We start from the raw sequence: 21,947 nt of genomic DNA, 5'->3' as shown, positions 1-21,947 counted from the left end.
TATTAGAGACTTAACGTTTTCACACATAATGGATGATGACAGAGGTCAGAGATTCAAGCCTTTCAGTCTGTGGTGAAGATGAACAGAACTGAAATAAAGTAAGGTAAACAACAAACTAATTAAGGAAGAAGTGTTCTGAATGTAAAAGATTATGATATGATAAAACATGTTAAGATCAGTCTGTTAAACCTTTAAAAACCCTATTGGGTTGTTAGAAGAGGAGGTAGAGATCAACTTACTTTCAATTCTGAATTCAGCCCCAGTCCCAGGAATAAAGATAACTGTTTCTCTCTCCCCCACCCTTCTGCCAGCCCTCTTATCTGACGAAGGGAGCTTTAACTCTCAAAAGCTCATACCTTGGAAATCTAGTTAGTCTTTAAGGTGCTATTGATCCTAGATCTTGCTCTTCAACTGCAGACCAACAGAACCCCCCTGAATGTATCTCATCCCATCAGAGGCTGTTCTGATGACTTATGTGGTCTTACTTCAATGGGGATTACTTCCAGGTAAACATGTATCAGGTATCCTAAAACACGGCTGCTATCCTAAACCCAGCATACTCACTAGAGAATCAGCAGCTTTGGGAATGTATTAAAAACAATGGATTTCTGTCCAAGAAACCTGCGCTAACCTAGAGCTGTTGGAGAACTTCAGAGAAATAGTGGAGGAATCTGCTGTGGAAGGGGGTCGTGGGCAGCCCTTCCATTTCAGGGCAGGACTCCCTCCCCCAGCCCATCCCCTTGGCTGGCCTCTTTTTTTCTCCTTGGACTCTGTTTCTTTATAGATGCCTCTGCTGCTTGCCCTGACTGATGGCCTGTATAGCCTTGCCACCAGCACCTCAAATCAGAGGCCCACTGAGAATTGTCCCTGTGACATTAATGGTCAATCTGCCCCTGGTGGCTAAATATGCACTAACAGTGCTTTTTGAAACAGAAGAAGTTCCACTGTAGAGTTTCAAATAGACCAATGAAAGTTTACCACACCTTCTGGTGCCACTTCAATTTTTTTATTATTTTCTATTTTTGAACACTCGTTTAATTTAATATTTAATGAACACTCATTAAAATATTTGGTGAATAGGCTAGAAGACCAGCTACCTTCGATAAAATAATAGAGTCCAGTAACACTTTTAAGACTAACCAACTTTATTGTAGCATAAGCTTTCGAGAACCACAGCTCTCTTCTTGCATCTGACAAAGAGAGCTGTAGTTCTTGAAAGCTTATGCTACAATAAAGTTGGTTAATCTTAACGGTGCTACTGGACTCTTACTATTTTGCTACTGACTAACACGGCTAACTCCTCTGGATCTTAGATAAAATGTTTCTTTTCCTTGATGGATTTCAATTAGGACAGTACCAGAAGGCTATTAAATATTTTTTCTTTGTTTATATTATTAACACACCGGTTTATAGACCCACTACAATAATTGTCTTTTATGTATTACATGTAGTTTGATTAGTCTTCAATGCAGAAGAAGATGCATTTATAACAAATGTACTGAAGTCAATAGTTGACATGGTATCTTGTGCTGATTTTCTTTTCTTTGTTTGGGAGTTTCCTCAGTCTTAGCACTAGTCCCTTGTGGTAAGGCAAACAAAGATACGGTTTCTCTGATTGTTCAAGACATGTGCAACAAACACATATGTTAGCCATTGTTACCAGCACTTTAATATTATTTCCTGTAATAACATATTATTCTGGAGAGGGACAAGACACACACAGTCCATGACAATTTGTAGTCCTTCTCAGGAGTAGTCAGTGGTAATTTTACACTTATCCTTTACTAGCATATTTTCTGGGCATTGACAGAATGCAACTTTTATAAAGGAAGTGATGAAATTTGGAAAATGAAGTCTAGACATACTCCTAGAAACTGTAACATAAAAGTACAGCCAAGAGTGCCTTACTTATGCTATTAAAACTCGACTTTAATTTACATCTATGATTTTAATTGAAGCCATACATTTTCTTTCATTACAACTGTAATATAAAATGTAGTGAAGTTTACTACTGATTAAGTTTCTTCTACAAGCTGTAGCTTTTACAGTAAAAAAGCTAGGTAATCTGGATTTGTGTAGTTCAAACTGTGTCCAATTCCTGATATTCTCAGAAAGATTGATTGCTACCTTAATAATAGCAGTTGTAAAAGGCTGTTACAGTTTTTAAATATGTATTTGAAGGTGCACAGACCCGACCAGTGATAGAAAATAGACAAACCGCAATCCTTCTGAAGGTATCAGTTTAATATATTATTTGTTTTCAGTATCCATCCCAAGAATATAATTGTCCATTTATTCATTTTTAAAAAAGGATATTTAGTGATAGTCATGACAAAAATAAAAATGGATTGTACACTTTCATTAATGGAAAAAAGTTGAATTTTAATTCTGTGGATAAATACCAATTTGTCTAAACTCCAGGAAAAAAGCACTATCTCAACTGCCATTTTTCTTCCTGCGTTGAAGGCTCATTGCTCTGCTTTTAAGTGATAAGCAGACCTCTCAGCTTTCAGATACAGAATCCTTGAAATTAAACTAAACGTGAACATGAGAAAAGAGGCCTGGCACTGAGAGAAAACATTACAGCCAATAGTGATAGGAGTCAAAATATCCAAATTGGGGGACCTCAGGTAATATGCAGCTCACTTCCTGGTTATTATGCATTACAGTGCAAGCCTGAAGTCCCCTGAAGAGCCCAAAGATATGCTGGTGTAACTGCAACATTAGTACGCAGTACACTGCTGGTGCAAGGAACATCAATGAGTGATGGGGCTGAGACAGGGAAGAACTGGGATTCAGCTGGAATCCTATGACCACTCCAAGGTTATCACCCTCAATGCCAGTGTAATGTTATGCCTGCAAAAGTGTAAATGCAGGTTAAGGCAGTCCCACCAAAGCAGAGTCCCATAAAGTTAATGGATAGCTCCAGGTGACTGCTCCCCATCTTCTCCCTCTCCACCCATCTCCACCTCCCCAGCTGCAACATTTTGTCTCAACTTGCAATCAGTCATGTTGCTCCTCTGTTACCTTCCTTTAATTGTTTTGTTTTCCATTTTTCTATAGACAAGTTAGAAATCTCGTTGACATAGTACCATCAGTGAACAGCATTAAAACTGCTTTGTTGCAGTTTTAGTATTAGTTGCTGCCAATGTAGTGTGACCATAGTATTGTGCTATAAAACATAAAAGCAGAGAAATGCTGGACAACAGTAGATATGGACAGGTCAGAGAGAGAGAGAGAGAGAGAGAGAGAGAGAGAACATAAAGAGTTTTTAACCAGCTACAGGAATGCTGGCATTTATTGAGATAAGCATCATGGAAATCAATGCAGAAACACTGAACATTTCTAATCATCATGATATACCCATTGGGAAAGATTCCCTTTGAATGCTTTCTTCCAAGAAATTAAGAGTAATCTATTCTGAGCACTTTGAAGCTAGGCTAAAATATTGACTACTTGAAACATCCACCCGCTGACTTTGACGTTTGATGCATAAGAACTTCAGAAACAAGGTCACAGAGCTGGTCTTCTAGGTATTTGATGTACCCAAAAGCCTGTCGTGATGGAGGGCTAAACTTTTGATTCATTTTATAACATCCCTTTAAAAAAAAGACAGAGATACATGGGGAGGCACCACTGAATTAAACAATGTTAAACAAATATCTTTGTCTATATGTATTTTTCCACCTTTCTCTAATTTTATTCTATTTTACTGATAACAACAACAACAGTATATACCTCCCTTCTGGACAGATTAGTGCCACACTCAGAGCGGTGAACAAAGTCAGTGTTATCATTATCCCCACAATACAGCCGGGGCTGAGAGGAGTGGCTTACCCAAGGCCACCTACTGAGCTCATGGCAGTAGTAGACATGGGCACGAACAGCATTACGAACGAAAACCCCCCACAAACAGCCCATTCGTCTGTTCGTGAACAAGCTGTTCGTGAGGCCCCATTCTAAACGAACAAGTGGTCGTTGCAAGCCTCGTTCGTTGCCTTCGTCAGCCGTTCATCAAGCCAGACAGTCTGGGGCCTTTCAATCAATTCCCCTGGCAACGAAGGCAGGGACTGAACTCTGTCTGAACTCCTTCTGGCTTTCCTTCTGGCTTTAACCCTTCAAAGTACTTCCAGCAGAGAGTCCCGTTTTTGCCACTATGAAGAGAAAATGACAGCAAAGGGGGGGACCCATGGATTATGCCTTTCCCGGGGTGCAATCTCTCTGATACTTGGGGGTCTTTGGAGGACAGTGAGGACCATGTCCCCTGCAAATTTGGTGGGTATTGGACATTGGGAAGGTCAGTTTGTGGGGTGTTTAAAGGGCCATCTTTAAATCCACCCTGACACCTGCCAGCTGATAGTTTAAAGGGATCTTTAAAGGGCCATGAACAACAAACAATGAACAACAAACATGTTTGTGAACAGGGTCATGTTCGTTACTGTTCGTTGTTCGTTGTTCATTGTTCATGGATGGCAATGAACAATGAACAACTTGTTTGGGTTTTTTCCCCATTCGTGCGCATGTCTAGGCAGTAGTGGGAGTCAAACCAGCAGAATGTTGATTTGCATCCCAACCACTTAACCACTATGTTATAGCAGCTCTTTGGGATTGTTTATCTGTGACTTGTCAACCTTTCCATGTATTTGCTTCTTTTCAGGATTAGCCTTCAAAGTTTGTCATAAGTAAGTATTAAGTATTACTACTCTAATACCAACACTACAGCAGTTACCTGAAATTAGTAGCATAGGAGGAAAAACCATGGTAACATTAGTAGCATGCTATCAAGAGCAATAACATCTGAGAACATGGTGATCCTTGATTTAATGCTTTGTTTTGTAAAATGAGTAGGCAAGAAAGGCCTACTCATCTTCTCTCTAATATCATCCTGCATAGGTTTAAATGTAGTCAATATGCACTAGCCTATGAGCTAGCTACTTTTACAGTGAACAACGAAAAGAAAGGAAGCATTCAGTGAAATGTATCTCAACAAATATATTTGAAAAGAAGAATGTTCTCCAAAAGAGTTGTATCTGTAAACATTTCCAACAGAGGAGGCGTAAGTATACCATGCATCTTTTTACTACACTTGCTGGTATAATATATATGATTTTTCTTGCTTTCCTGATGCTCATTTTCTGCATTTTGTACCCATGCTCTATCAAACTAATTGCAACATGCATTATAGCTATCTTACAATACCCCTTCTACCCTCTGCCTGGATTATAAATACCCTGTCCTTTTTATACGCCTTGCATCTGACTCGGGCTGAATCCACACTTACCGGCACAGCACTAAACAGGCGGAGTGAGAGTGTCTTTCTGGTGCGTCTTCTGACGTCATCGTGCCATGATGCTGCTCTCGTTGTGTGATGACATCATAAAACGCACCAGAAAGACACTCTCACTCTGCCTGTTTAGCGCTGTGCCAGTAAGTGTGGATTTGCCCTTGAAACTTCATACCCTGGAAATCTAGTTGGTCTTTAAGGTTCTGCTGGACTCAGGTCTTGTTCTACGATATGCTTAGTTTGTAGGCAGCATCTATGTGCCTGTGGAGTTCTTGCAACTCAGTCCCTGTTTTGCATGTTTGTAACAAAAGAATTAAGAGTGTCTCTACACAAGACTTTTGACACGTTCTTCATGTGCCGTGAGATGCAATGTTAGCCAGGATGCATAGTTTTAAATGATAGAGCTGGCAGAGATCGCTCTGGAGGGGATAGTCTCACAGCCCTCCACTGCCTCTGGCATGCCAGACTTTCTCTCCTTCCACCCCTTACTCTGCCAAGGCTTAGTTAATTCAAAGTTTTAAGCAACAAGGGTGGCACTTGATGAACACATGCCCAGGCGTCTCGTGTAGAGAGACTCTTAATTACTCAAAAGTGCATGTTCTGAAATCATTTCACATGGTGGCCCTATGCATTAAGTACAATCATGTTCACACAATTAGGTAGTTCAGCAGTGTTGGAACCCCCTGTTAGTATAAGTTTATGCCACCATGAATGCATGATTGTCACTGAGAATTGCTTTCACACAGATGAGATTCTATGTAAGTGATCACATTTTTATAAGCTGTTACCCACCTGTACTTGTACCAACAATATTTTCATGGTGTTAACTTTCAAGAGTCAGAGCTCCCTTCTTCAGACATCAAAGGCTGCAATGAAATGTTTCCACATCAGAACCATACCCAGGGCCAGCGCACCCATTGAGGCCAGGTAGGCGGTGGCCTCAGGCACAGGGTGCCGGAGGGAGCGCCGGAGGAGGCGCGGGGGGCAGGAGCGTGCGCCACAAAGCAGCAACCTCCTATCCCTCCTGCCCCACGCTGCTGCTGCTGCCAGCACAAGCCCCCGCCGGGCACAGCCACCGCAGGCAGGCATCTGCAGTGGTGCAGCAAGCGAGCGGGAGAGCTTGGAGGCCGCCCGCCTCAGTGATCGGGCCGGCGGCGGGGCACACACTCCCATGATGACATCATGCATGACTTCATCACACAGACCGGTGCGCACACACTTGCGCGCACACAGGGGGGCGCCCAGCCAGCCAGCTGCAAGCGCAGCAAACCCTTGCGCCGCCCCTGACCATACCTTCCTGAAGGTTGCTACCACTGGCATGGATATACTTCTTCATGTGTAATAATGCTAACAGTCATGGCTGTCCATATGCATAAGAGATGGAATCTGTTTCAGGACCCAGATATTTAGCATTATCCATCGCACCTTTGAGAGATGACGTCCACGCTGATTACTATCTGATTACTGCAGCTGAAGGATTCCCTGAGGAAGCTCTGTGAAACGGGCCACCCACTAGCAGCCTGTCGGAGTAGTCTCTGATTCTTCCAGCTTCTCTTGGACCTGAGAGTGACCTATAAAACAAGAAAATATAAAGATTAATAGGACTCTTTACATGAATTAGTCACTTACCTCGGTTCTCTGTTATACTATTCTCTGCAGTTGAAGAATTTGTTACATTGTATCTTTGAGGGATATACATTGTATACAGGATTGTATTTATTGTTACTGTATGTCTTGGCTTCATTAATCATAGTGATTGATTTATTTATGCATTTATGACTTTTTGATATAGTTAATTATCGTATTCAGCACCTTGAACTTTTGCACTTTATTATATTTAAAACGTTTATCTTATATAATAGTGTGTATTATTGTGTTCCGTGGGGGTAACCCTCCTTGTCGTTACTGATTAGACAGTGGTAGCTTCTTTGGTGTTTATTGCTTTTATGAAGCAGGTGTTTATTCCTGCTTTCTCATACCATTGTGATGCATTTGTTCACCTCTCAAGATTTCCCTGGCTTTTTTCCAACTGCTATCTTCGAAACATTTGCTGTGATGTTTGGGAAAGATTGCAGTAAAGCCTAGATGGCTGTTGTGTGGGAGAGAAAGTTCAGATTTTCCTCCCTATATGGCAGCCATTTCCACTGACCCAACAGCGGCTACTCCTCCGACACCTCCGGAGGCTTAAAAAAAACACAGCAATTTAATATCATGATAATGATATAAACTTATAACTATCCGTGTACTGGGTTATCTGAATCCCCAGCTTTCATTAAAAAAACCTTCTCTAGTCCCCTTTGTTGTGGAGTTATAAGGGGAAAGGCTTATCTCTGAAATGAAAAGGGCTAGCCTTACTTTTTTTTAAATGGAAGTTGGGAATTCAGAGAACCTGATACACAGACTCTTATAACATTACACTGATATAATAATATATAATAATATTCCATTACTTTAAAAAAAATTGAGGGGCAGGGAAACTGCAGGGAAATGTGCCATCTGGAAGCCCTGTTGCCACTGTGCTGTGTCAGCAATTGGAGAAAGCAACACGAAAATCCATGTGCTTGTGTGGAAACCATCTTTATAGCTGGGTTTTTGAGGTAACAGCAAGGACAATTAGGGCCCATTTCAATCTCCCTCAGCATGCTCTCCACCTTCTCCTTATGTACTCCTCTGTGGAAAGCTGTTTTTTGCTGCTTCACCCTCCATTTGCTGCTCTCCATGAGGGTCACCATCCATGAGATGTCTTGGTCTTACTACTTCTTATTTCTCTCATGCACAGCCTTTATCTCAACATTTTCTCCTCAACAGAAGTTAATATTTGTATTTGTGCACATCTGGATGAGTGCATTTTCTATTCTTACAAGAATATAACAGCTGTGGCGGTAGCTGTTTCAAGGTGGGAACGCCCCACTGGGCAAGGGCCTTGTCGATTCTCCTGAAACATGGGGTAGGTGCAACATTTGGGAATTGTGCTTAGAAGAGGTTCCCGAGCCACTGAAGGAGGATTGGAATGAATAAAACAGCAGTCACCTTCACATTCTGCTTGAATGTCTCCTAGAAGCACATGAATGTCCGCTGAAGGAAACGGGGATGCTGGCTAGATGCGCCTTCCTGAGCCAGATGGACAGCTGCTATATTCTTTGATCACTCCTGGGGTGAGAGTTGTTGATATCCTATAGCGGCTATGTGGGAACTACACAGAATGAAATGTTTTGTAGGTTTTAATGCTCTTTGCATATCTCCTTGGAGCTTGTGCATTGCTCTAGTTCATAATCTAACTGGGTACTCGTAACCAACAGTTGAAAAAATGTGCATATCTGGATGTGTGTGAATTACCTTTTACAGAGCAATTATGAGATCAACTCATAATGAACCAAAGCTGTAAAGAACCTATGAACACCGCTGTTTCTGTTTTACTTAAACACTGGATGCCGTCCAGTCCATAAAATTAATATTGAGATTAATTTTACTTGATGCTACAGAAGGCACAGGAGTGGGATATGAACCATGTGAAGAAACCAAATTAAAGAGGATTTACAAGAGTTACTATACTGAATGCTTAAAAAAAATACCTAAAGCAAATCACTACAGCTTTGCAAAGGAAAAATAGCATTTTTTTTAAAAAAAGTGAGGGACAGGTTCACTCTCTGTCCCCGTTGCTCCAAAGAAGATACACCAGCCCGACTCGGGGTAAAGGTTTTGCTTTCATTTTTATCCCTCCTTGCGTGCGTTGCTCCGTCTCTCGGCCCCTCCCCCCTCCTGCTTCTCCCTTACTATGTCTCTCTTTCGTTGGTCTGAAAATGCCATACTGTAAATTGCCTGAGATTTGGGAGGGAAAGGGGGGCATGGAGAGAATCAGGTCACCCAGGCGCCTGTCTTTCCATTGCAGAGCTTGGGGCGGGGGAGGGAGGGACACAACCACTTTGTCAGTTCCAAAGACGGATTTGATGTCCTTGATTGTCATTCGCAGGGAACTCCCTCCCCAGCACCCCCCACCCCCCACCAGGGGGAATAGAGAGAAGCGAACGTAGCCATGGGATGGGCGATGCTGGCTAAGCAAGTCCCACCTATTATTTTTGACTGCGGATTGGCTGTTGCTGACCCAGTCTCCGCCTCTCAGCCAATGGGAGTGCCGAGACTGGGAGATGATGGTCAGCCTCTCAGTGGAGGGATTCCTGGAGAAGCTGCAGAGCGCTGATGCTCTAGACTCTGCTCAGCCCCCAAGTCTCTCCTCCCCCTCCTCGTAGCTTGCCAGGCAGCGGCAGCTGAAACTTAACCCCCAACACAAAGCCGTTCACGGAGAGTAGGGGGAGGGGGGCGACAGTGCCCTCAGGTGCGTGTGTGGGAGGCAACCCGCTGGCACACGCGCGTGCACACTTCTCTCGCTCGCTCGCTCGCTCTCCCTTCCTTCCTCCCTTTTGTATTGAAGTCTCCCATCCCGGGAAAGGCGGAGAGCCACAGAGGTTCTACTCGCCGCCGAGACGAGAACCCCGAAGGACAGTCGCCTCCTTGCTTCTGGCTGCCAGGTAAGGCAATGTGGTGGAAACGGCTGGACCGCCCTGTCTTCCCGCCGTGGCTTTGACTTGCTTGCCGCGACCCTGCCTGTGTTTGGGGTGTTTATAGCGGTAACGTCGCGGGGCGAGGAGGGGGAGGTTCGGATTGAGAAATGTGCGGGGAGGAGAGCCAGGTGGCCCACGGGAGAGGCAGGGATGGGGAGCACATGGTTCTGCTCCGGGGAACTGGGGCAGCACTTTGTCCGGCGCCTGCTGACTTGGAAGAGCTGGGCTGGGTTGACGGCTGGCAATCTCCACCCACTCGGCCTGGAGGCGCCCTCCGCCTCCCACCCAGCGTTTATCTTCTGTGGGAGAAATCAGCTGCTGGGTGACATGGGGTGAAATGGGAGGGGGCGCGCGCCGGGGGACGAATTCTGCCTCCCGCTCCGGGGACTGAAATGGTCTCTAAGCAGCGTGTCCAAAGCAAGGAAACTGCTTCGGAGACAGTAAACCAAATCCTCATGGTCTTGCTGTCAGATAGGAAAATCAGCTTCTGGACGGATGTGTCTGCCTCTTGGTTTTTTTCCCCCACCCCCAAAGGAGCAACGGGGGGAGGGGAGTGAAAAGTTAATTGCAGCCAATTGAAAGTGTCAGCCTTCATGTTTCTTTTCTTTACAATGATTGCTTAATAAAGAGAGAGGTTCAGCATCAACAACTTGAAACGTGAGCTATCACTCCCCCCACCTCGCCCCGCACACACACGGATTTACTTGAAACCTTTTGAATTTATAGCACTATAGGGCAGAGGCAGAAATAGATGTTATTCTCCAGCAGTGTTCCCTAAAGGATGTACAAGGGGTTTGTTGTTGTTGCTGCAGTACATAACCAGTGGTGCTTTTGAGATTTAAAAATAATTAATGCCAAGAAGCCTCCATTTACCTTTCTTCTGTGAGCAGATTTTCATTTTCTTTTTTATCTCAAAACAACTCCTTTATTCTGCTTCTTCGGGCTTCCACTTTGCCTGGGCATTGTTTATAATGATCTGTTCATTATAACAGCTAGATACAGCTAGCTTCCAGTGGTTGGAAGCTAGCTGTATCTAGACTTGCCTGTCTGCTTAGTGGAAAGTTAAAGCAACAGAAGTCAAAAAGTTAGGGAAATGGTTGTCATTTTTAAAGGGATTGTGGCTTTTGTTTGTTGTCTTGCTAAAGATATCAAACTACTTGCTGGAGAATAGTACGTAAATTAAGCACACTAGTTGGAATGAGTCTTTATGGCAGTTTTCAGCAATCCATAATTCAATCGTCACTTATACAAGCTGCCGTTAGCCATTATTCATCAGACCCGGCTGAGTGATTTCTGTCAGATGGGAAGCAGCAGAGAGAAGTCTCTGGGTAAATGTAACTGGAAAGCTTTCCAAGTGGAGTTTCGAATGAACAGAGAGAGACGCTTGGCCACGATCTGTAGGCTGATGTTAGCATCCAAATAAATCTTTTCCTCTGATAGTCATGGAGGATGTCAGGTTTTATTTTCCTTACTTAATGCATTCATTTGTGTTTATAGAGGCTGTCTGTGCTTAAGTGTCTCTGACCTTGTATTTTTAAATATAAGGTGTTCTTTTCCAGGAGATGTATTGCTCAATCCACCAACCCCCCATGTTTTTCATTCTATATAGTAATTTTAAACACTTAAGTGTTGGGACCATAACCTGACCCTTATTTGTGTCAACTAGTTTGAGATGCTGAACAGCTGTCCTAGTTCCATTCACATTCTCTGTGCCTCTTGAGTATTTTAATGTAGAGAGTTATTTTTAATTCTAAATCGGATATAACAGGCATAAGTCTAAGAACAGACGTTCGGTTGAGTTAACAAAAAACCTCATAGAGTTAATCTTAAACCTACATTTTAAAACCAGTTTCATGATTTTTTAAAAGAAACATCTTCAAGTTATTTTAGTAATGAGTGATTTCCCCCTTCCCACAAATACATGCTTTATCTACTTGCATTTATTATGTTAAAACAGACAGAAAATGCAAAAGCTTCAGGAGGAGACTACATATCTCTTGGTGAGAATAAATACTTTTTCTGTCATGAATCTGTAAACCTGACCTATACCAGGATAGTTGCTGTGTTAGTCTTTTGCAACAAAAACATTGAAGAAAATTGTTGTGAAACCTTAAAAACTAGCACGTTTGTTACAATAAGTCTGTTTGCCTTAAAAGTGCCACAGGTCTCTTCTTTAAAACTGACCTAGTTTCATCTTTAGGAGGAAGTTTTTTTACAGAGGAGGTTTTTGCTTTTTTAAAACTTTTAGATAATACCTAGGGAGGAAAATATATAATCAAGGCAGAACTGCATTCTGGTGCTTAGAAGACTTGAAACTGAGCTGTATAATGGAAGTCACAATACACATCTGTACTCGTATTTTTCTCTAAAGCCAATAAGACTATACCAGTATAAGTAGTGTATAAATCTCATCTGGCATATATTATGAGGAGCAATACTTGTCAAAAAGAGCTACAGGCCAGGCATGCTGAAGAAAGTTATCACTCTGTTGCATTTACAAAAGCATGAAATGGTTCTCTGTAGCCATTTCATACCAGCCCAGTTTTCCTCAGCATTAACAGGGCACAGAAGGGAGCCTTATAAACGTTAGATGCCAACATGCTAGCTTTTTGTAAAGGGACTTATATTGATATTGGAAAAGGTATTCCATGGATTGTATGACTTTTGCCCCACTGAACAAATATAAATTCTGTAATGCCTAAAACATCCATCAGTAATACTTACTTGAAGTAAATGAGAAAATGGCGATATGGAACAACAACAAAACAATAGTTGTTGAATAGATTAGAGAGGAGAGGATGGTGGATGAAGAGATAGGAAGGCATTATTTGCTAGAGACCAGATAGAGAACTATCTGTGTTTATCCTATTAATCTAATAAGACCATAAGCATCAAATAAATGCTAATGACTGTTTGATGGATTTACACTTGACATATGTGGTGCAGGATCTTTTAAAAGTCATTTTTCTTGAAAGTTCAAATTTAATGCCTAGTACCTTAGAGTAAAGAGTATTTATTTATTTTGCTGTGGTTGTTTTATAACTATATAATGAGAAATGAGGCTCAGATGCATGAAACTTGACTAGATTTACTATTCTGATAACCAGGTATATTTTTTGAAAAAGAAAACTTGACAAACTCCGGGATATTAGTATTAGAATTTTAACCATAATATATGTTGCTGTGAAAGATGAGTTCTTGGTATTAGATACGGCACAGATAATTTTTTTAAATATGTTTGGAGGACTATCTCTGAATTGTAGTGGTGATATCTTTCTAGGATAATTTTTTTCCTCAGAGCTGTGGATTCAGGACAACTTAATATGGAGTTCTACAAGAAAAAAATGTCCTCTAGAAGATTTGTTTGGTTTAAGTATTATTCTGTACACAGAAAGGCTTAATTAGACTTACACAAAAGGGAAGCTTGTTGGCTAATTCTGTATTTGTGCTTACCAGTGGTATTTAGTGAAGATACTTCACCTTAAAAATGCTTACTTGAATAAATAGATAGTTAACTAAACAAGTATTTTGGGGATTTTTTTTGTACCAAAATTAGCTATTTGTTAGTATGGTAGTTTTTTTATGCTATATACGGATCAACTGGGAAAGATTTAAGGCACTTGAAATAATGTCACATCTTGTATAAATATGTAACACACGCAGAACAACAGACCCGAAAAAAGAAAACATCTCTATAGTTTTTAATGGTTCTTTGGCTGAAGAGCTATCAGCTAGGGGCAGTATTAATGTTCCATCCAACTGAATTTTCCCCTTTGCCCAAGATGCGGGAGGATTTTGAGAGATTATTTATATAATCAGTATGTGGAAAAAGTTGCTCACGCACCCAAAAAAATCTTTTTTAAATGACTGGTTTATAACAACAACATGACATTTATGTATGCAAACCTTTATAAGTAAACATTTGAAATTAATTTTGTGTGATCCTTTTTTCTGACATATTTTGAAACGTCTGTGTTTCTGACCCCCCCTCCTGCCACATGCATTGTGATTCTAAAGGCAATGAAGGTTCTTGACTAGCTAACCTTGGTAGTAGTTCATTGCCCGTGATGAAATTACTACATACTCATCATTCTGAGGAGACAATCTGAACTGCCAAGACAATAGCAGTTTTAAGAAGTGTCTGTTTGATTTAAAACTGCTCTGGGAATTCAATATTTTCTTATCTGTCATTTTTATCTTCTCCAAATCTTTAAGGTGCATCTACTGGGAATTTCTTCTTTTTTCTTCTAGAGGGAGCTGTGCCTCTCACTTCCAGATTCTCAGTATCTGCAAATTCAAGAGGTCCATTTCTCTTTCAGTCATGCTTTGTAGTTGAAAACTGAAAGAGAAAAAGAATCAAATCAATAAATAAAACAACACAATGGTTTAAATAACTCAAACTTGACAAGCTAATACTATCAGGTACTCAGAAGTAATAATCCTACGCAAATAAAATAAGACTGCAATACTATGTACGTCTTCTTGAGAGTAAGCCTCACTTGAAGTCAGTTGGACTGACTTCTGAGTAAACCTGTCGAGGCTTGGTCTGTAAGTTATTGTAATTAATGTCAAACTCAAAAGAGTATTTAACATTTAGCAAGATAATTATCCTATTACTCTTGATATTTAAATTTTCAGTTAACAACTTTTGCATAGTTGTAGTGTGAAATAACTGTATGCACAATGTTATTTTTAAAGATCTGTGAACCACCTAACTTTTAGGGAAATTTTGAGATCTTTTTTTACATTTTATTCATTTTGATGCTTTGCCTATCTATATCTATAAATAGCTAATTGAAACCAATTAAATTGTTTAAAAGCATAATAAGCCCCCATCTTGCAGCCCCTATCTTTCTTCCTTCTGAATAGAAGTTTTGTAGTGCTTCTTGAAACTATGTGGAATTTCAAGTCTCTGAGAGGAGACAGTTTGATATGTGAGATGGTGTATTTATAGGGATGCCAACCTTAGGTGGTGGCTGGGGAGCTCCCAGGATTATGACTGATCTCCCGGTGAGAGAAAAAATGGTTGTCTTGGGATGGAGACCATGGCATTATGTCTCATTGGGGTCCCCTGCTTCCTCAAAGCCCACCAAGCTCTTCCTCTCAAATCTCCAGGAGTTTCTCAACCTGAAGCTCTATGCCTAGTGTGTTGCATACGTATTTAGGAGACTAGGGTTCTAATTGCACTCTGCCATGAAGCAAATTGAGTGACCTTGGGCCAGTCAAACTCTAAGCCCAACATTTCACATGTGATTGTGGAAATGAGTTCACAGGCATCGGTAGATAGAAGTATCCACTAAATTACGGCCCATTAGCAAGAATGCCTGTTTGTGTATTTTAAATTTCTCTCTTAGTACACAGAGCATTCTGTTGAGGTGGTATGCTGGGTCATATCAAATTCATTGGGAATAGGGCTGCATATGCTTTCTTAGGTGTATGTGTCGGTGTTTGAGAGTATGTATGTATATAACCCAGGCTCTTTTAAAAAAAAATCCCTCTAAGCACAATAACTACAGGTACCAGGGGGAAACCATTTTTATAAGAAGCAGTAGTGTTTATGCAGGTTATACTGAGAACTAGTTAAAAGGGACATACAGTTAATTTATCTGATTAGGTGAATCAAACAGATGTGGCCTGGTGCTATCTTGATGCCATCCAACTATTTTGAGGAACAGAAAATAAACTGTAATTCCAAGGTAGAAGTAGAATGTAATTTTACTGGATTGCAATTTAGCTGTCTTTAGTGGGACAATATTCTTAACCCACATTTTATTAGCCTAGATTTTTCTTTTTCTTCCTTTTTTTGTGTAAGTGATGATAACTGTCTGTCCTTTATGCAAGGATGGAATGAATTACTTCCATGGCAGAGATCAGGACTGGTGAACACTTTAAAAGATTAGACTATTTTTGTTTTTGCTGAGTGCATCTTGAAAGCAGCTTCCCACTGCTGTCCTGGAAATTTAAGATGTAGGTTGTTCTGTATTTCACTGTTGTGCTGCCACTTGCTACCCGCTGAGACTTTTGCAGCTGGGTTTATAGCAGCATGGGTTAGACATGTAATATCTATCAGCCTTGCCTTCTCATCCATATGCCTGTTCTACTCCCACTGGCTTGGTAAGCATCTATTAGAACCTTGCTCTAGTACAAATGTCACCTTTGTGCTTTTCACGCTCAAGAAAGCTGCTGTCCGAGCTTCCCTAAAGGTTAGTAATCCTGAACAAAGAGAGCGAACGCTGTTGTCCGTCAGTCAGAAGCAAACAGTTTTGAAGGCAAATCAAGTACAGCCTGACAGCATTCATTGGTGCCATTGATAGAGGACCCCAAAGGATACAGATAAAGTGTGTTATTCTCTTCCCCCCATTTGTTGATAGGAACTCATAGCTCAGGTTATCCTAATTGGTAGGTACAGTGGTTTTACATGGAAGGAGAAGCTCGATATCCTGCTGCTGAAGTCCTGTAACTTCCTAATCACACCGTGAGAACAATTGGTTGGTGGCCAGGCTGTGGTTTAAAAGCCCTCTATGATCACAGTTCTGTAGTTTCTTGGGCATTTATGAAAATGACTTATGAATAGAAATAGCAGAGGAGATGTTTAATGCTTGCTAAAGGTGAAATAAACTCTTGCCTACCCCTATGGCAATTGCCATTTCCATTGAGTGATACAGAGGACACCTAGGAGAAGGAAGATGTGAGATCACATGCCGTGGGGTGTCAGAGCTGAGGAATCCTGAGGTAACCTATGAGTAGTGTTGAGATGGCCCTTTACTTCTGACGTTAAGAGTACGGGCTGAGGAACTGGTAGCATGTCAAAACAAGTACTTCAGACTAAACTCCAAAGGGATGTGATCCTGAGTGATCTAGGTTTGATCTATGGGGAGCAGACCCATGAGATTAATAAACTGGCAATGTCACACACCTAGTTATCTGTGATGAGTAAGAATTGCCTCAAGTGCACTTTCTCATTCTCCTTTCTAATGTTGAAGAGCTACTGATTCTGAAATAGATGGCAATCAGAGAGACATTTTGATGTGCAAGATCCAGCCTTTTTAAAATGTGTGTGTTTAGGCTTAGGCAGAGAATGAGAGTGGCCAAGATGGCCATGTCCTAAACATTATTTGGAAGGCTGGTATGAGTCCCTAAGTAATTAATACATAATAATAACTAAAAATACAATGATTTAGTGCAAAGTTTTGAAATGTTTGGTGGAATGAACAAAGAAAAGCGTGTTAAAGGGGCTCAGCAGAGGTCAAACAAATTTTATGGTGTTTGGTAAATTGCTTCAGGCTTTCGGCAATCTTGTATTGTGTCTTGGTTTATTTTTATAATAGTTTACAAAGCTGGGCAGGAATTTTGCTTTCTGTACTATCATGTATTAAGTCATCTTTTTGACAGTGTTAGCACTTATTCAGGAAACTAAAATGCCGCATGAAAACCACTTACACTGGGAAAGAAAGCTTCAAGGCAACCACTCTCTTTGGTTTGATTGTTGTTTCTTAATCTTCTATCTCTTTTTATTGATGCTAATGTAGAATTATTGAAAATGAGACTTGCAGGTTATCCTTGAAACTAGCTAAGATAATAACTAAACCATCTGCATGCAAAATACATGAAGCACTTCTATAAATATTGACAAAAAGCCCATCTTTTGAAACAGGAAATGAAGTCACACATCTGAGAATTAGGTGCCAGTTTTGCTTAATGTAAGAGTTCCATAACAGGTTGGAATGTTCAAGTGGAAGTTCTTAACCCAAAAGATACCAGCTGCCTTACAGAGTAATAAACAATGAAGTGTCCAATAAGAGGGACTAATCAGGTTCTCGGAAGCATAATGGAGGCTGTTTGCAAGATTCCAAGAAAACGCTAAAGCCCAAATATATTTTGGATTTTAATGCCTTGCTCTTGGTCATTTGCCTGCAACTGCTGGATTTTTTCAAGTGCATATCATGCAAAAGTTAATGAACATGATTCTCATCATATTGTTACTCTGCAGCAATACGCTGTATAAAGAATCTGTTATAATTATAATTTTTAATATGAACTTCTGTTTTGAGGGCTTTATAACAACTCCAGTTTAATTTGCATTAGGCTGAATCTTTGCTTCAAGCAGGGCATTTTTATTAATGTGTTAGACTGAAAGTAACCATTCTAGTTTTAGGAGCCATTGAATCATCATATCTTTTCAAATTTCAATGACAAATGGCTAGATGAATTCATATAAGTCAGCGTAGCTCATCCTCTTTTCCCTTCAGCGCTCTTAAGTTGTTATTATGAATGTGATATGTGCCCTTCTTTGAACTTGAACCAAGTCTGTTCAAACACTCCAGTATAAAATGTATTCATACTATACATTTTCAAGAGTGCAAAAGAAAATTGTGAGAGACGTTTTGATGGTTGTAAAAAAAACCTTGATTTAGGTCCATGGTTGCATTGTTCACTTTGATCTTGTGCTATTCCTGACCGTCAAGTGCCAACTTCCTTTCTTAATGGGGATTCATAAAAACAATTAATAGAGCTCTCATGTTCATTTAGGATAACAAGGATGGGAGCCTGTGTAGTTTCACATGGTTCATACAAATGGCCTTGTTCTAGACTGTAGGAAAGTGTTGCTGTGTGTGTGTGTGCACTGGCTGTGTAGTGGTTCCATTTGCACATTGGATCATACTTTATCTGTCCTGACTGATATGCACAAATAACATCTCATATGTTGTCTATTTGTAACAGCAGTATAGCCTATGACTGCATTCGCAGAAGATTGTGTCAGTTACTTCCATTCTGGTTCCCAGCAATCCTGGTCATGGAAGCAGCTTTTGTAATCTTCCATGTGCCCTGATGTTTTGTGCTCACATAAGTATCATATCAGATATTTAGTTATTTGCAGCTATGAACAGCTTACAGAATGGAGTGACTCTTTACCAAGTGGCTGGATGTGGGCTTAAGGGTCAAAAATTAAGCTTGGATTTGTGTGCTTTCTCCTTCCTCTCTCTTTCATGGTTTTGCTTTTATTCTATATTAGCATGAATCATAATTTGTTGTGATGACTGAATCAGTAGTTTGTTTCATGCAGTCCTTCCAAACTAAAATTGAAACCATACTTAAATGTTTTCCAATACTGGTTTGATGGGACAAAATACAGTGGCATTTTAAGCAGAGTTTCACACTTCTATTGACTACTTTTGAAGTCCATGGATCCTGTCCATGGTAGTACATTACAGATTTTCTCAGAAAAAATATGGTTGTATCCTACCAGCCTGAGTCCCTTCCTTCTTCACTCAGCTGTGGAAAAGCTTGTATCATACAACCCATTGTTATGAAACTGAACCTTTCAATTGGTGTGTTTAATTAAATTACAGAATATTAGCTTTCAGAATATATTTAACTGATTAAATGTTATATAGAGCAGTAAAGAATGGTGCGTAATGTTATCCATTGTTAGTCATTTAGTTAATACAGGAATAAAAGCCGTGTCCAGAAATTATTTTCCTGTGCATCCCTTCTTTTGTCATAGTTGCAGTGAGTCATCAAATGACTGAATTGTCTAGTCTGAAAAACATATTTCTGGATGCCTGGCAAATCTTAGAAGAGGCTCCATTTCTGTATCACCTGCCACTATCCTCTCTCACTCACGTATACACCCTGGGATACGCGTTTCATATTTGGGTTGCCCCACAAGCCCCCATTAAAGTGGACAGTGCAATCAGAATCAGAATTTATTATGATCTTTAGACCAGCATAACACAAAACAAAGAATTGTACTTCTCAACAATCATTTAAATTTTACTACCAATATGAGTTAAAAGCTAAAAGAGAGTATTTACATTTTTTTTAAAAAAATTAGTGCAATAATATGGCAGAAATATTTTTTAAATTATGCCTACTAATTTGTATCCCCCCGCCCCCAAGTAACAGTAGCTTGATGTAAATTTACTGCTTCAGGTTTTTTGCCAAGCTTTACAAACAGCTGCGCAAAATTTTGCGGTTGATACTGTTACACGCTTGTTTTTCCCCATAAGCAACGTTTTTACATATGCTTGGTTTGAGCGGCCTGGAAATCTTTCAAGTAGGGGATATTTACTTTAAATGGATTGATTGGTGGTGAGGATGCGCATAAAATATGTTCTGTTGTTTCCACCTCTCCTCTTCTGCATGGGCAAAGTCTCTCCTCCCAGGGGATCTTCTTGTATCGCCCCTCTACATTTGCGGTACGGAGGTGTCTCAAACCCTTGGCTAACTCAAGCTTGGGCTGACCTTCTCCTACTCTGAGGTAAAATTCTCCTCCCAAAGCCTATGAAGCTGTTTACTGGGGTGGGAAGGCTTTAGCAGCGTGGTTGGGTTTGTAGTTTCAACTTTCTTTATTGCACACCCTTAGAGAACAGATAGGTTGTGATGTTACCCAGCCAAGTCTAAGTAGAGGGAAGATCAGGGGTTTGCATTTCCTTTAACAAAAGAAGCTGGCACAAAGTTTATGGGTTTTTAAAAGGAAACAAGGTTTATTAAGCAGAGAGCTGCTGTAGCACAGTGGTTTAGTGATTTGGCTGTGAATCAGCACTCTACTGCTTCAAATCCCACTGCTGCCATGAGCTCAGTAGGTGGCCTTGGGTAAGCCAGCCCCAGCTCCCCAGCTGTGTTGTGGGAATAATAATAACAGTAATGTTCACCACTCTAGGTGAGACACTAATCTGTCTAGAAGAGCAGTATATAAAGTGCAGATAGGATAGATAGGTAGGAATGTAGGCAGGTACTTAAAAACTGAAGTAACGAAGAGGTTTTTTCACGGATCACTGGTGTGAGGCACAAAACACTTGGTATGGTTTATTAGGTTGTTGACTTGGATGAGAGAGGTTGGTGTTATCAGACTTAAAATCTCTTAAAAACCTAAAATCTTTTAACAGAACCTACCCTGTTCTTTTGGCCAAAGGGGAGACTCCTTTCTACCAACTTCCTTGGCCTACTAAAAGTTCCCTCATTTCTTGTGTCTCAGCAAAAGTTGGTGCTGTCTGTCTCACTTTATTTCAATGACTAAAAGTGCTGCAGAACTTTATTTTTTTCCTGTAAGGATACACTTTCCCCCTTTCTTCCTCACATAGAGGATTCTCTGGCTGACCCTCTCTGGTCAGATGCCAGGATCCAACTCTAATCTTCTGTTTGCTCCAACAACCAACCCCTCTTTCTGTTAACACCAACTGTCAGCTCATCATGCTAATACCAACTACCATTTCAGGTTCGCCACAGAATGGGGAAGTGACATGTCAATCATCCTCCTCTCCTTGCTGCTGTTTCAAGCATCCACCAGCCTCCCGCTGGATGGCAATTGCAGCATTTTTAAGCTGAATCCGTCACATGTCCCATTGTGCTAGGAGTGGTTCCGCAAACCTCTCCGCTGCAATGTGGTGAGCCATGTATGAAACAAAAGTCATTAAATATTAAATAGCATTAATACCTATATAGTTCAAAACTGAAATAAAGCTGAAATAAAGGGGCAAGCACGAAGTTTGTAGATGTGTGGCATGGAGGACTTTTTTCTTTTTCCATTGTGTCTTCAGGAAATATGTGCTTCTAAATACAGTGATCGTTGTGCTGATGTGTAGTAACATAATTCCTGCCATGGCTTACTCAGATAAATCCTAGTAGGGTTGCTAGCCTCCAGGTGGTAGCTGGAGATCTCCCAGAATTACAACTGATCTCCAGGCAATAGGGACCAGTTCCCCTGGAGAAAATGGCTGTTCTGAAGGGTGAACTCTATGGCATTATACCCCACTGAGGCCCCTTCCCTCCCAAACCCCATCCTTTCTAGGCTCCACACCCCAAATCTACAGGAATTTCCCAACCTGGCAACCCTAGATCCTGGCCATAGGTCTTCATTTCTTGAAATGTGGCAGTAAACTTTGACTTGTATGCTCTGATACTTTTGTCATTGCATTGAAATGCGGTAGGATCATCCTTTTGCAGAGTCAGAGACCTTTACACATCCATGCAGAGGTTCTCCACCCCAACATTTCTCAGTAGATCTCAAGGTTCCACTCCTCCTTAATCTTTTCCCTGGCCCTACCCTCTCAGAACATTCATGGTATATAATTACCATAAAGGTATGGTATAGCAGCTGCTTC

Source organism: Eublepharis macularius, chromosome 9, assembly GCF_028583425.1.
Source record: "Eublepharis macularius isolate TG4126 chromosome 9, MPM_Emac_v1.0, whole genome shotgun sequence".
Classification (NCBI taxonomy): Eukaryota; Metazoa; Chordata; class Lepidosauria; order Squamata; family Eublepharidae; genus Eublepharis; species Eublepharis macularius.
Note: the sequence above shows the minus strand (reverse complement) of the source record.